At 43.5% G+C, this 13,571-nt stretch overlaps 1 long non-coding RNA gene across 2 annotated transcripts in view; it reads right to left on the reverse strand.

Annotated features, from left to right (window-relative positions):
- Positions 1-12,880, reverse strand: part of LOC131839274 (uncharacterized) — a 61,022-nt gene extending 48,142 nt beyond the window's left edge. For both annotated transcript variants that reach the window (XR_009356903.1, XR_009356902.1), the window contains exons 1-2: positions 12,602-12,880; positions 4,762-5,002 (exon numbers count right to left, since the gene is read on the reverse strand). This is a non-coding gene — a long non-coding RNA (uncharacterized LOC131839274). The remainder of the gene's footprint in view (positions 1-4,761; positions 5,003-12,601) is intronic.
- Positions 12,881-13,571: the final 691 nt, after the last annotated feature.

Below are 13,571 nucleotides of genomic sequence, written 5' to 3' on the forward strand. Positions count from 1 at the left end.
CTCCTCTCTCTCTGCCTGCTGCTCTGCCTACTTGTGATCTCTGTCAGTCAAATAAACAAATAAAATCTTTAAAAATAAATAAATAAAAAATGAGGCAGAAAATTATAGGTCCACAATCCTTTATCTGTAATTCTGAAACCCCCTAAGTTCTGAAAACTGCAAGTTTTTTCTGAAGTGTATGCAAAGCATTCGGTAGCACAAATCTGACCTGAAACGACGTAATGACAGTCTTTACTTATTCCATCTAGTGTGGATAACGGAAGTCACACTGCAGGTGTACTAATGTGTCTGACTATAGAGTGCTAGCCTGGTCCTATTGGGGGTCTGATGCAATATAAAGTAAAATAAGCAAAGAATTTTCTTTAAAATTTCAGAACCGCACTTATGGACACGGGTCTACTTTTCTACACATCAGTAAAAATGAGAGGAACGTTGAACCACTTGGGATGGTGTGAACAAAATCAAAAAGAAAGCTGGTCTTGTTTTGTCTCTTGGTAGGAACATAACTTTGGAACAATTTGTCTCTCTTCATGGGGGCAACAGAGAAGCCTGCCCTTAGGTTTCTGTTTATAGTTTACTTATGATGTTTACTTCTATTACACTCCAGCTCTGCACCCATGGAAGTCCCAAGTAACACCAGACTTTTCATTCATACAGTAAAATCTGGAAGCCTGTCTAGTGCGATGGTGAGAACGGGCCGTAGTCATGGGGTCACCTGCCCCTCCCCCAGCAGAATGGGAATGGATGAACCTGATCCCTTTCATCTCCAGGAGTCTACAATTTTAGAAAACGAGAATAAAACCAAGTTAAAAATCCAGTTTTCTCAAGGATTCAAATCGTGTCTTCAATGAACAAGAGCGAAGTCTCCAGACTCTTCTACCAAATGATCTACTTCTCCAGGTCTGTGATGAAAGAACCATGTTGGGGGCTACAGAACACGGAAAGAGGATGGAAAAGGGGATGCAAGATGATTTGTAAGCAAAAGGGATCCAAAGCCAGACACTACCACTTAATAGCCGTATAACCTTGGGAAGTTTACCCGCCTGAGGCTGAATATCGGGAACTAGAAGAAGAACTATACTTTCCTCCTAGTGTTTTTATGCAGATCGAGTGGCATGTAAGACATCCCCCCCATGGTAGGCACTCAGCATAGGGGCAGGTCTCACTGTTGTCACTGCTCGATTCTGGAACCTGAACGGAGCTTCACTGCCTATCTCACCAGATTGCCTGGCTTAGCAGAAGGTGGGGTATTGACTTGATGAGCACAGAGCCAGCAAGTAATAAACACACATAGCAACAAATCGTACTGGAACACCAATCTCCCTCAGCTGATAACTGCTTCCCCAGCTCCTGCATTTTCTTTGTTAGAGGAACTAAACAGATCCTAATGGCTGTGAAACCAAGCTGTCCAGAAGAGGATGCATTTCATCAGCATCAGAGTTTCCATGAGAGTCTGGCACCGTGGGAAAGCCCATGCAAAGACATGGGCTCTTTTAAAGGAGACTAAGAAAGAAAAAAAATCCACACCTTGCACAGTGTCCAGAGAGGCTTAAGTAACCTGGCATGCTTTCTGAGGCCCGTCTGACTCCCTTTCCTTCCAGGCGACAAGCATTTACCGAGCAAGCACTATGCAGCCAAGCACAAGAGGCGCTGGGCACAAAGATGAGAGGACACAGCCCCTTCTCTCTAGCAAGTCGGGCCTGTGGGCAAGCCGGATGTGCATCTCAGTACAGCACAGGCTCGAAGTGCTAATGACGGAGGTCTGGGTGAGTAGCACAGAGGATGATTATCTAAAACACAGAGATTTAAAAAGAGGTTGATTTTAATTCCGGTGAAGTTGATATACCATGTTATACTAGTTGCAGGTGCACGATATAGTGATTCAACAGCTCCATATGTGACTCGGGGCTCAGCAAGGTAAGTGCACTCTTAATCCCCTTCACCTACTTCACCCTCCCCCACACCTCCCCTCTAGAAACCATCAGTTTGTTCTCTATAGCTAAGCCAAGCTTGGTTTGGGGGTTTTTTTGTTTGGTTGGTTTGGTTTTGGTTTTTCTCCTTTTATCCCACTTTGTTCACCATTTTGTTTCTTAAATTCCATGTGAGTGAAATCATATGGTATCTGTCTTTGACTGATGCATTTCTCTTGGTGTTATACTCTCTAGATCCATCCACGTTATTGCAAATGGCAAGGTTTCATTCTTTTTATGGCTGAATAATATTCCATGGTATATAAATACCTCATCTTCCTCATCCATTCCCTTATCAAGGATGCTTGGGCTGCTTCCATATGGCAGCTATGGGAAATACTGCTGCAGAAAACACAGGGCTGCACAGATCCCTCTGAATTCATGTTTTCATATTCTAACACTACAGAGATATTTTTATATTTCCTTAACATAAAGTATTTCCCTAATGTTGGAATCTCATACAGTGAACATGGGTTACTTTTGAAATTGGAAAAAAGTTGGGGCACCTGGGTGGCTCAGTGGGTTAGGCCTCTGCCTTCGGTTCAGGTCATGATCTCAGAGTCCTGGGATCGGGCCCCACATCGGACTCTCTGCTCAGCGGGGAGCCTGCTTCCCTCTCTCTCTCCACCTGCCTCTCTGCCTGCTTGTGATCTCTGTCTGTCAAATAAATAAATAAAATCTTTAAAAAAAAAAAAAGAAATTGGAAAAAAGTTAAAAGGAAGAATAAAGATGGCGGTGTGGTAGACACAGATTATTTAGCGGGTATTCAAAAAAAAAAAATGAGATGAGTGCCTGAATTTGGGACGATAATAGCACTTTGGGGGAAAACCTGAGAAGAAAGGAGGGGCACCCCACAACACCTGGAGGTAAACGTGATGAGTCAGGCTTCCCTGAGAAGGTGACCCTTCAGGGGAGACTTGACTAAATGAGGCTTTGCCAGTGGGAGTGTAAACTGGGGCTAAGAATTGCCTCTTTCAAGGGCGCTCTGGGAGTATTCATCGGTATTTAAAATGTGCCTCCCCTTTGACCCAGATGTTCCTTTCCTATGGAGAGGAATGTCAGAAAACACACAAAGAGGTCTATATATCACTGTGTATAACAAGAGGATAGTGGAGCAACATAAATATCCAACGATATGGGATTATTTATATAAATTATGATGGAGCCATACACCAGAACAATAAAGCCATGAAAAAGAATGAAATAAAGCTCATATACAGCATACTACATTTTAAAAGACAAGTCATAGTGTGTGATCCTTTTCTGTAGAAATGATTTTGTATATTATTTACACATAAAAATGTTCATATGTGAATAGGAAAAGTCTGAGAAGATATACAACCAACCACGTCAGGCATATTAGCCCTGGTGCGGTGGGGACAGGGAGAGGAAGGAATTCTCCATGACTCTATACTTACATTTTTTACAATAACAATTCATTCCTTTCATATTTTCAAAAGGGTTTCTTTTTAAAGAATTTACTAATTGGACACTTACAGATAACGAAAAGAACAGGGATTTTAGGGAAAATGTGTGGTCAGAAACTGTTTAGGCCTGCGTGAACACAGAAGGCAGGAGAGTCCAGGAGATGAGATTTAAGAAAGATCCTGGAGAAGACACAGCGGCAGGACGTTGGCATGGAGGACGGCGAGCAGCAGAGCAGTGACGGAACAGGGAAGGGACAGGACCCGGGGCTACCATCCAGAGAGACAAGAGCGCTGCCGATGAGAGTGGACTGGAGATTTTCAAAAGTGGGAAGCAGCTACTTTATTCGGTAGGAAGCATCTGATCAGCATATGTACATTCTTTCAAAGAAGAGCATCTATTAAAGAACTAGAAGCCAAATGTTCACTAAATACCTACCATACCTTTGTTAGCACAGCCAGAGAGGGAGGCGGGGGGGGGGGGGGGTGGGTAGAAAATTCTCCTCAGCAACAGAATAAGCTAAATGCAGTAATTAAAATGCCAACTTATTCACGAGTTGTTCCACTAAAACACCAGCAACACAATGGGAAAGGCCCTGAAAGGCAAACCTGTCATCCAAGGGGAGTTTTAGACCAAAGTGCACGGCCCTATACTCAGCTCTGTACTCCGGCTTCTCCTTTCTGGCTCTTTCCTTTCGGTGGAGCTTGCTCACCTCATCCCCTTTTTCCGAGCACAGTCCTCCTCTCAGAGAGATCTGAGGTAAGTCATTTACACCTCAATGTGAACTTGCAGTCATTCGGTTACATATCAACTTATTTTCATTTTAGGTCTTAGCTGGAAATGCAAATCCCTTATTTAGAGAGAGCCGAATTTGTTGAAAGCAATTTTGAGCATCAGGCAGCAGGGAGAGGGGGAAGGAGGGAAGTGGTTCTCGGTAGCCATAGCGGACAGGGTCACCTGCATTTGGAAGCTAGTCCCCTTTTCCTATGTCTAAACAACTCAGAAACACTCTCTCCAGACTACTTTGGCCCAGGGTTCCTATGCAGACTCCTAAAACACTGATGAGGGGGGAAGGAAAGCAAACACTCCTGTACCACTTCCCTAAAACCCACCAGCTGAACTTAAGATACAGCAATTTTCTGGTTGGTTTAATTAGTTGTAGACAAGAAAACTAGATAATTCTGCTGAAAGAGTATGCCTCTGTGGTTAGGTGTCTCCTTGGCTGTCTACCTCCTGCAAATGAGCTCCATAACTCTAAGCTTTCATCTCATACTGTGTTACAGGAGTATTACTTTGGCAAGTTTCAATGCTGACAACCCAAGCATCTCACCATCATCTCTGGGCAGTCTGGTAGGTTAAAAATTACCTTTATCCAGTCCTAAAGGAAGGTCTCAAACGATACCAGACAGATCCTGGGAGCAGTATCCGAAATATTACAGTTGAAACACTGCCCCACTTTTGGACAGGGGCTTCAATTAGGAAAATGTGATGACTGAAAATTCTTTAAGTTGACTTTATGCATTCCAATCTGAAGAATAAATTTAAGGCATCTGGCAGCTGATGGGGGAGTAAGTGTACAGCGGGCTGATTTCCTGTACTCCCAATATCTGAAACAATAAAAGGAGAAAATAAATAAAAAATATAATTTTAAAAGTCCAACTTAGAAAGATTAACATGAGTGACCATTTTTTACCTATCAGATGGGCAAATGTTTTTCTTTAATATGCTTTACAGTGTGGGAGAGTATTTAAGAAAGCAGATGCCGGTGGGAGTATAGGTTGTTACATTTTTTCAAAGAATAATTTGAAGTTTTGTTTTAAATGTTTTAGAAAAGATTTATTATTTGAAAAAAAGAGAGCAAGAGAGAAAGCATACCCATGCGGGGATGGGCAGGGGCAGAGGCAGAGAGAAAGTCTTAAGCAGACTCCACTCTCTGAGCATAGAACCTCATGCAGGGTTTGACCTCATGACCCTAATCTCACGACCTGAGCCAAAACCAAGACTTGGAAGTTTAAGAGACGGCACCACGCAGGTGCCCCTTAAACGTTATTTTAATGTGCAAACCCTATGATGCAGCAATTCCATTTCCAGGAATGTATCTTAATAAAACAAACAAGTATACAAAGAAACAAGCACAAAGACAATCTTTTTAGGGATACCTATAACAATAAAAAGTTGGAAAAATCAAAAAGGTCCTGCATAGTGAGCTGGAGGTAAATTATTAAATGGAGCACTATACAGCCATTAAAACTAATAATGCAGAAGTATGTATTTGGAAATACATTCATAACGTGTTATTAATGACAACAGTAGGCCAAAACAATATACAGCATTTTTTACACTTTTGTTCACTTTTGTTGAGCAATATATACACAAAGAAGATAAACTGAAAAGTGTTAAGTAGTTTACCTGTATATACACACAAACTCTACACATAAATTGAAAAAGTGTCCCTGATTCTCTGCCAAATGTACCAGCACCAACCATGACACACAGGTATGTGAATTTTAATGCCTACCCTAGAGGCAAGTATTTAGCATGGGAACTATTAATAAAAAGTTGAGACCTCAGAGGTAGTCATTATAAGGCTTCAACTCCCTTTATCTTTGATCAGTATCAGAGGGTTTGTTAACAAGCAATCTGGATCTCAAAAATTGTTTTTATTGATAAAAAGACGGGGTTCAACGTAGATGGCTCTGTCGGAAACACCATACAGGCGAGTCTGCTTTCTCGTGCCCAGCGTGTAAGAACCAAGTGAGCCCGCCACCCGGTCCCTCCAGCTCTGTGCCATGGCACATGGGTGCTGTGGTTTGAGCCAGTCCCTGATGGTGCTGACCCGCCGAGTGTGGTGGGCTGCAGCCTGCACTGAGATGCCTGGCCGAGGGCCTGGCTGGCCAAGAGCCCAAGTCTCACCAGCAGTTCCAGCATCAGCCCCGTGCCTGCCACAGGCAGGTCTGTCCCTGAAGCAGGACACATTCTGGGAAGTGCTTCTGCTTTCTCCTTCTGCTCTTTCAGGAGGCGGCTATGGTGGTGGAGACCGTGGTCCACACCTCCAGTGATCTGTAATCATCGGCCCATGTGATGGTGGATCGGACCATGGTGACAGATGATTCTGGTCACAGACACAAAGCCCCCAAGGGCAGCAGCTTCAAACGCAAAGCCAAAATGAGATCTGCCGACAGTGATTATAATCTATGTAACAGTAATGGTAACCATCTGCAGCTGGAGCAGCTATGTCCCTCCACCCACCCGTGCCCAAAGCACCTTCTAAGTTTTTGTATAATGAACAGGTAGTATGTCCGCAAAGGATACACAACTAACCAAAAAGGAAAAACTGAAACTGCAGGGCAGCACTATCGCCACCTGCTGGCGGAAGGACCACTCCGTGTAACGCAGAAGGGTTCACAGCAGAGACAGCCGATTTGCAGTTCTGTTCATTGGTTTCAGGTTGTTTCTAATTTAAAAGTGTAACGTTTGGCTTATTTTGGGAGAAGATCACCTCTTACAATAGAAAACATACTTTAAAGTAGGAAGATATCTCTAAGTGTATACAATCAAAGAATTCTGACTTTCAGGAGAAAACACAGTTCCAGGGATCATGATGTAAGTACTAGAGAAAATCATACCCTGCTGGAGGACATTACTCATTTGGTCATCTGTCACATAATTCATATGTTCTTAAACTCATACCCCCCAATACCAAAATGTAAAGCAAAGTATATGTCCACTGGAATCTTCTTTACAAAGATTTTTATTAACTGATGACTATCTATCAGATTGAAATTCTTCTCGGGTTCTGCCCGCACCCCCTCCTGACCTCCTTCCGCTGCCTGTGGTACTCACATCCTCCCCTGAATGCAAGGACTGTCTCCACTGTGCTGTGCTCCCAACCTCGAGGTTTACTTCATGACAGCATTCCCCAAGTCAACGTTCCCCACACCTTTATTCATGCCCTGTTATCCTCCCCCACTTACCCTCTCTGCTGTGCCCTCTTCTTGGGGCCCAGATCAAATGTCCCTTCAATAAGGCCTTCCTTAATATCTCCACCTAGAATTAAATGCTTCTTCCTCTTCGATCCTTGAGATTTTTTTTTTTTTTTTTTTAAAGAGAGAGAAAGTGCACACGCATGGCAGGGGAGAGGGAGAGGGAGAGAATCTCAAGCAGGCTCCACAATCAGAGTGAGCCCCATGTGGGGCTCAATCTCACATCCCTGAGATCATGACCTGAACTGAAATCAAGTCGGCCCCTTAACCAACTGAGCCACCCAAGTACCCCAGTCCTCGAGCACTTTGTTGATCCCTTATTCAGACCACTTGCTTAACTTACACGATACTATTACAATTGTTAATTGTATGCATGAGTAGACATGGACACATCCATTCACAGAGCACCCCCCTCCACAAAACCTGACAAATACTAAGTTCTCCATAAATATCCACTGAGTGTTGAGTTGAAGGTGCTGATCTTTGATCACAAGGCTCAGATCTGCAATCAACAGGAGCCACTGACTTGGATGTATGTGAGCATACACGTGCACACACATACACACCAACGGCAACAGGCTCACATGGCGACAGATGATACTGGTCACAGAAACAATGCCCCCAAGGACAGCAGCTTCATATGCAAAACCAAAACACTGACATGGATTACATCATTTAAGTCATCTGGTTTGGTTGATTTTTTAAAAATTAATTAACTTATTTATAAAGATTTCACTTATTAGAGAGAGAGAGAACATGTGTGCATGCTGGACCAGGGGGAGGTACAGAAAGGGAGGGAGAGGAAGAGCATCTCCAGCAGCTCTGTGCTGAGCGTGAAGCCCCATGAGGGGCTCAATCTCATGGCCCTGAGATCAGGACCCAAGCAGAAACTAAGAGTCAGATGTTTATCTAACTGAGACACCAAGGCACCCCTCTTTGCATGTTTTTTAATCAGGCAGTTGCCAAAAGTGACAAAATCAGTAAGGCCATAATCTCTCCACTCTTAGTATCTTAGCTGAATGTCTAATGGAGACATAAGCATCTTAGCCCCAGAGTTTGGATTTTTGTAAGCAAAGCAAATTCAGCACAGACACAAACAGCAGGTAAAAGCAGCAGTTACAATCGGCCAATGTCTTTTCAGGCAGCTGCCTGGTGGCTTGGTCCCACTTGCGCTGCAGATCCTTACACAGATGGCCAGCCTCTGACTCCCATGCCACCCACTGCTCTCCTCCTTGCTCAGCCCCGACAACCCACCTCAGAAAATGGGGAGGCTGCTGCCCTCAGAACACACGTCAGCCACGTAGTTGCCCACCACCCTCAGACCCCTCCCGTCCCATTCCCAGCTCCTTTGGAAGCAGCCGCTACGGGAACAGCCACACATACCCAGCTCCCAAGCATCTCTCTTCCCCTGTTGTACCCTTCATTTGCAACTGAGGATTTCTGGAAACTACTGACCCATCATCTCTCATCAACAGATATGGTAGAGGCAGTCCAGAACTCACAATGGTTCAGCTTAATGATTTTTCAACTTTATGACGGTGTGAAGACTATACACATTCAGTAGAAACTCTACTTGAGAGTATGAGTCGAGCACTAGTATGAGTACTAGTCCTTCTCCATAGCCCCACACCCTCTGGTGACGCTGGGCAGCAGGGGGAGCCACGGCTCCCAGTCAGCCACGTGATCACACAACCTTCAGGGCTCAGACACCCGTTCTATTTCTCACTTCCCAAGCAAGCACAGATATTCAACACTTTCTGACAAAACAGGCCTTGTGTGAGATGATCTCGCCCAGCAGTTAAGGCAGAGGAGGCTAAGCTGTGATGTTCTGTAGGGCGGGTGTACCGAATGCATTTTCGACTTACATATTTGCAACTTCCAAAAGGTTATCAAGAGGGCATCCCATCACAAGCTGATGATAATCTGTTCTTGGAATCCCTACTCTCTATTTGAAATAGTAGAAATCACACAAATCCTTTTAACAGAAAGGGTGGTATAATACATCTGCACTTAACCCTGGGGAGGGGTGTGTGTGTGTGTGTGTCTGTGTGTGTCTGAGTGTGTGTGTGTGTGTGTGTGTGTGTATACGTGCGCGCGCGCGCACACACACAGAATTTCTGCCTCAAAGGCTATTCCCGCAGGGAGCAAACAAGATTTCACCTGCAACTATTAATTCCTCTCTCCACACTGGAAGGGACCACAAAGGTCCTCTAACAGCACTGAGCCCCAGACTTCTGGATTCCAAGGCAGGTGACGTTGCCTCTCCCACACTAGCAACCCTACATAATTAAAAGGGAAGCAGCAATATGAGCCTGCAAATACTTTATTTTGCCAAGTGAGTTTTCTTTCTCTTTTTCTTTTTTTTTTTTAATATCAACATCTAGGGGCGCCAGAGTCTCTCAATCTGTTCAGTGTTTGCCTTCAGCACAGATCATGATCCCAGGGTCCTGGGATTGAGCCCTGTCAAGCTCCCTGCTTGGCGGAGAGCCTGCTCCTTCCTTTCCCTCTGCTTCTCCCCTTGCTTGTGCTCTCTTGCTAATTTTCTCTTTCTCTCTCTCAAATAAAAAAATATTTTTAAAAAATCATCTATTTTTTTAAAAGATTAAAAAAAAAAAAAAAAGACACACTACCAGAATGACAATAAATACATTTGGCTTTATGAAACTTTCACCTAATAACATTTATTTTGCCATGAACCTGAACTGGTTTGGGGTTGGACTACATTGTTCCAAAATTTCAGACCCTTTAAGAACCAAAACTTCAGTCATTCAAGAACCATTGTCATACCATTAAATGTACTATTTACTTAGTATTATTCATTAAAGAAACCCACGGTTTTACTTAAACACTCTTATTTTAAAAGAAAACTTTGGATCACCGCCATAAAATAAAAATCAATATGACTTGCCACGAATAAAAGGTAACCTATGAATGAATACAATAATACAACATGTTATTAAATTCAGGAGACAGTGTTGCTTGCTGAGGCCTGATCTCTGTTTACAAGGGAAACTGGCAGGTGTACACAGGGCAGTTACAGACGGTCACCAAAACAAATTGTTCTCTTTGACAAAATCAGAAGGACTGAAAGTAAACGGAGAAGAAATTACTTCTATACAAGGTGATATAATGTTATTTCGTGCTGGTCCAGGAGCCATGTAAAACGTCTCCAAGTGGCTGGCCTCCCACTCTCAGAGTAATAATATGTAAGACTTTGGTGCACGAATCTCATTAATTTTTTTATCTATTAATGCATTTATGGAGCTCTTACCATGTTTCAAGCACCGTTCACAACAGAAGAGAGGAATGAAAAACACAGACATGGTACCTTGTGCAAAGCTTACCTTGTAGTGCTGAAACATACATTAAACAAATGTGTTGTTTCCTGTAAATTGTGTGTGTGTGTGTGTGTGTGTGTGTGTATACATGTGAGATACACGATATACATATCTGCCTAAATTTGGTAAGTGCTATAAAGGAAAAATGTAAGACATTACAGCACAGTTTTAAGTAAGACCTTCTTGAGATAAGGGAATTAGGAAAGAACTGTACAAGGATGAGACCAGTAAGCTGAGACCTCAAGGAAAAACAAGATTTCACAGGCTGAAGGCCCTGGGAGTCGGGGCACACGGGCATCTCAGGTAACTGCAGTGGGTGAAAGAGCTTGGCTCCTTTGAAGAGCTGAGAGAAAGAGGTGTGGCTGAAGGGAAGCCAGCAAGAGGAAGATGTAATCAGAAGGGAGGAGAGGCAGTCTCCTTGCCTCTGCCCAGTGACCAGACACTGTCTGCCTCTTTGTGCAAACATCTCTTTCCAGCCCTGTACAGCTCCCTAGAAATGTCTTCTTATACAAACGAGAAATCTCTCTCTCGAGTTTTTACACACTAATATATCAGTTCAACTGCTGTGCCTCACACACAGAAACAAATGTAATCCCTCCTCTAGGTGACAGCCCTCCAAATATCTAGACAGCCAGTGTGGGCGTGAATCCTGTACCTTCTCTTCCAAGCTGAACGCCACCAAACCTCCTAGGTGGCTTCCTCTTATGAGGAAGATAGATTTTCCAAGGTCCATTTCTGTTACAGGATGTGAATTTCCTTCTCCACCTAAAGGCCAAAATTGATCTTCAACCTTGCATGTTGTTTTTTCTTGGTTTCTAACTGCTTTTCTCAGTAACACCCAAGTAGTTATGGTCAGGCCTAAATTTCTTGGAAATTTCTAGGAAATCCCAAATGCAAGCCATCAGCAACCTTTACTCCTTCTTTCGTGTCTCTTTCCTGCATTTTGGAAGACAAATTCTATTTGCAGGGGTAAGCAGAGGATCTTTTTCAAATAATGGAATGGCAGTAGTCATTTAACTAAGCTAAATTCAAGAAAATCATAACTCAAGGTCTGTGATAGAAAAAAATATATACAGTCTTTACTATTCGAACTTCCATTTATTTGGAGGGGGCATGGGAATGTTACATTCAGGGAAGGTGAGGATAATGAGGAAAACTGCTCTTAATTGCTTCGGCTACAGACCCAGTTTCCCCTGAAACTAGGGCGAGGTTACAGGGATGGTGTTGTGTAAGCAGGGCATTCTGCCAGGCAGAGAAGAGGTCATACATTTCCACTTCTAAACTGGAGTGGAAAAAGACACATAAAATTTCATGAATAAATAAAGCAGCTCTGGCATGCTGAATGAAAGTTCACATTTTATTTACACATTTTCTCCAAGTAAGTCAGTCTCTCAGTACTCCTACCCTCTGCCTGCTCTCTCTCTCTCTCCTAACACATTAGGCTAGATTTCTAGGATTTTTTTTTTAAGTTTTTTGTTTGTTTGTTTATTGTTTTTTGTTTTTAGTAAACTCTACACTCAATGTGGGGCTTGCACTCACAACCCTGAGATCTAGAGTCACACGCTCCCCTAAATGAGCCAGCCAGGTGCCCTTCGATTTCTAGGATCTTTTGATGCTTCCAGCCGTATGGTGGGTGGTGCCCTGGGAAGAAGGGCTGACTTCCAGACGATGAGTTACTCCTAAAGCTCTCTCCCCTGTCAGGCTTCCAGCTCTGCTGCTGTCCTATTGCGCATTATACTATCATCGGGCAGAATGGCAGAGGTGGCAGTGCAGCTTGAAAAGGAGCAGGAGAGAGTCAAAGGGACAAGCAGCTTCCCCCATAAGATGAGGGATGGTCAGGATTGGTAGTCAAAGAAATGGATGTTATAGGGAAAGTCTGTCCCACCTTCAGTAGCCGGCCGATGAGCTCTCTACTTCTGAATGTAAGAGAAGGAATAACATGGGGGGTGTAGTCTTCCAACATGAGCAAAATTACATCACAAAGGGCATTATAACTCCATGAATTTAAGTGACAGATGGAAGGGCTTCTCTCTCTCTTTCTTTCTTTCTTTTTTTTTTTTTTTTTAGATTTTTAGTTATTTATTTGACAGAAATCACAAGTAGGCAGAGAGAGAGGAAGGGAAGCAGGCTCCCTGCTGAGCAGAGAGCCCAATGTGGGGCTCAATCCCAGGACCCTGAGATCATGACCTGAGCTGAAAGCAGCGGCTTTAACCCACTGAGCCACCCCAGCACCCCGGGGCCTCTCTCTTTTAAGGGAAGTACTCAGTGCACATAACTTGAGGGAACAGTGTTTAGCATTAAATTATCAGTTTCTGGAGGGCAGAGCCCATGTTTACTCACCTTTATTTTCCTTCAGTGGTTGACACTACCTGCAGATTAGCTGTTCAATAAAATACGTTGTATGAATTTGATTCTTAAAAATAGTAACATGTGGGGTGCCTGGGTGGCTCAGTGGGTTAAGCCTCTGCCTTCGGCTCAGGTCATGATCTCAGGGTCCTGGGATCGAGCCCCGCGTCAGGCTCTCTGCTCAGCAGGGAGCCTGCTTCCCTCTCTCTCTCTCTCTCTGCCTGCCACTCTGCCTACTTGTGATCTCTGTCAAATAAATAAGAAAAATCTTAAAAAAAAAAAAAAAAAGTAGTAACATGTAGGCATTGAAAAACATTAAGGGCTATCTCCTGGGTGGTAGAACTAAGGTGATTTTTATTTCCGATTTTGCCTTTTCCACATGTTCCCGATTTTCTCCAGTGAGCATGAATATATTTCGTCAGAAATGGGGGGCTTGGGTGCTCAGTCAGTATCTGACTTTGGCTCAGGTCATGATCCCAGGGTCCTGGGATCAAGTACCACATCAGGCT

The sequence above is a fragment of the Mustela lutreola genome, chromosome 8, assembly GCF_030435805.1.
Source record: "Mustela lutreola isolate mMusLut2 chromosome 8, mMusLut2.pri, whole genome shotgun sequence".
NCBI lineage: Eukaryota > Metazoa > Chordata > Mammalia > Carnivora > Mustelidae > Mustela > Mustela lutreola.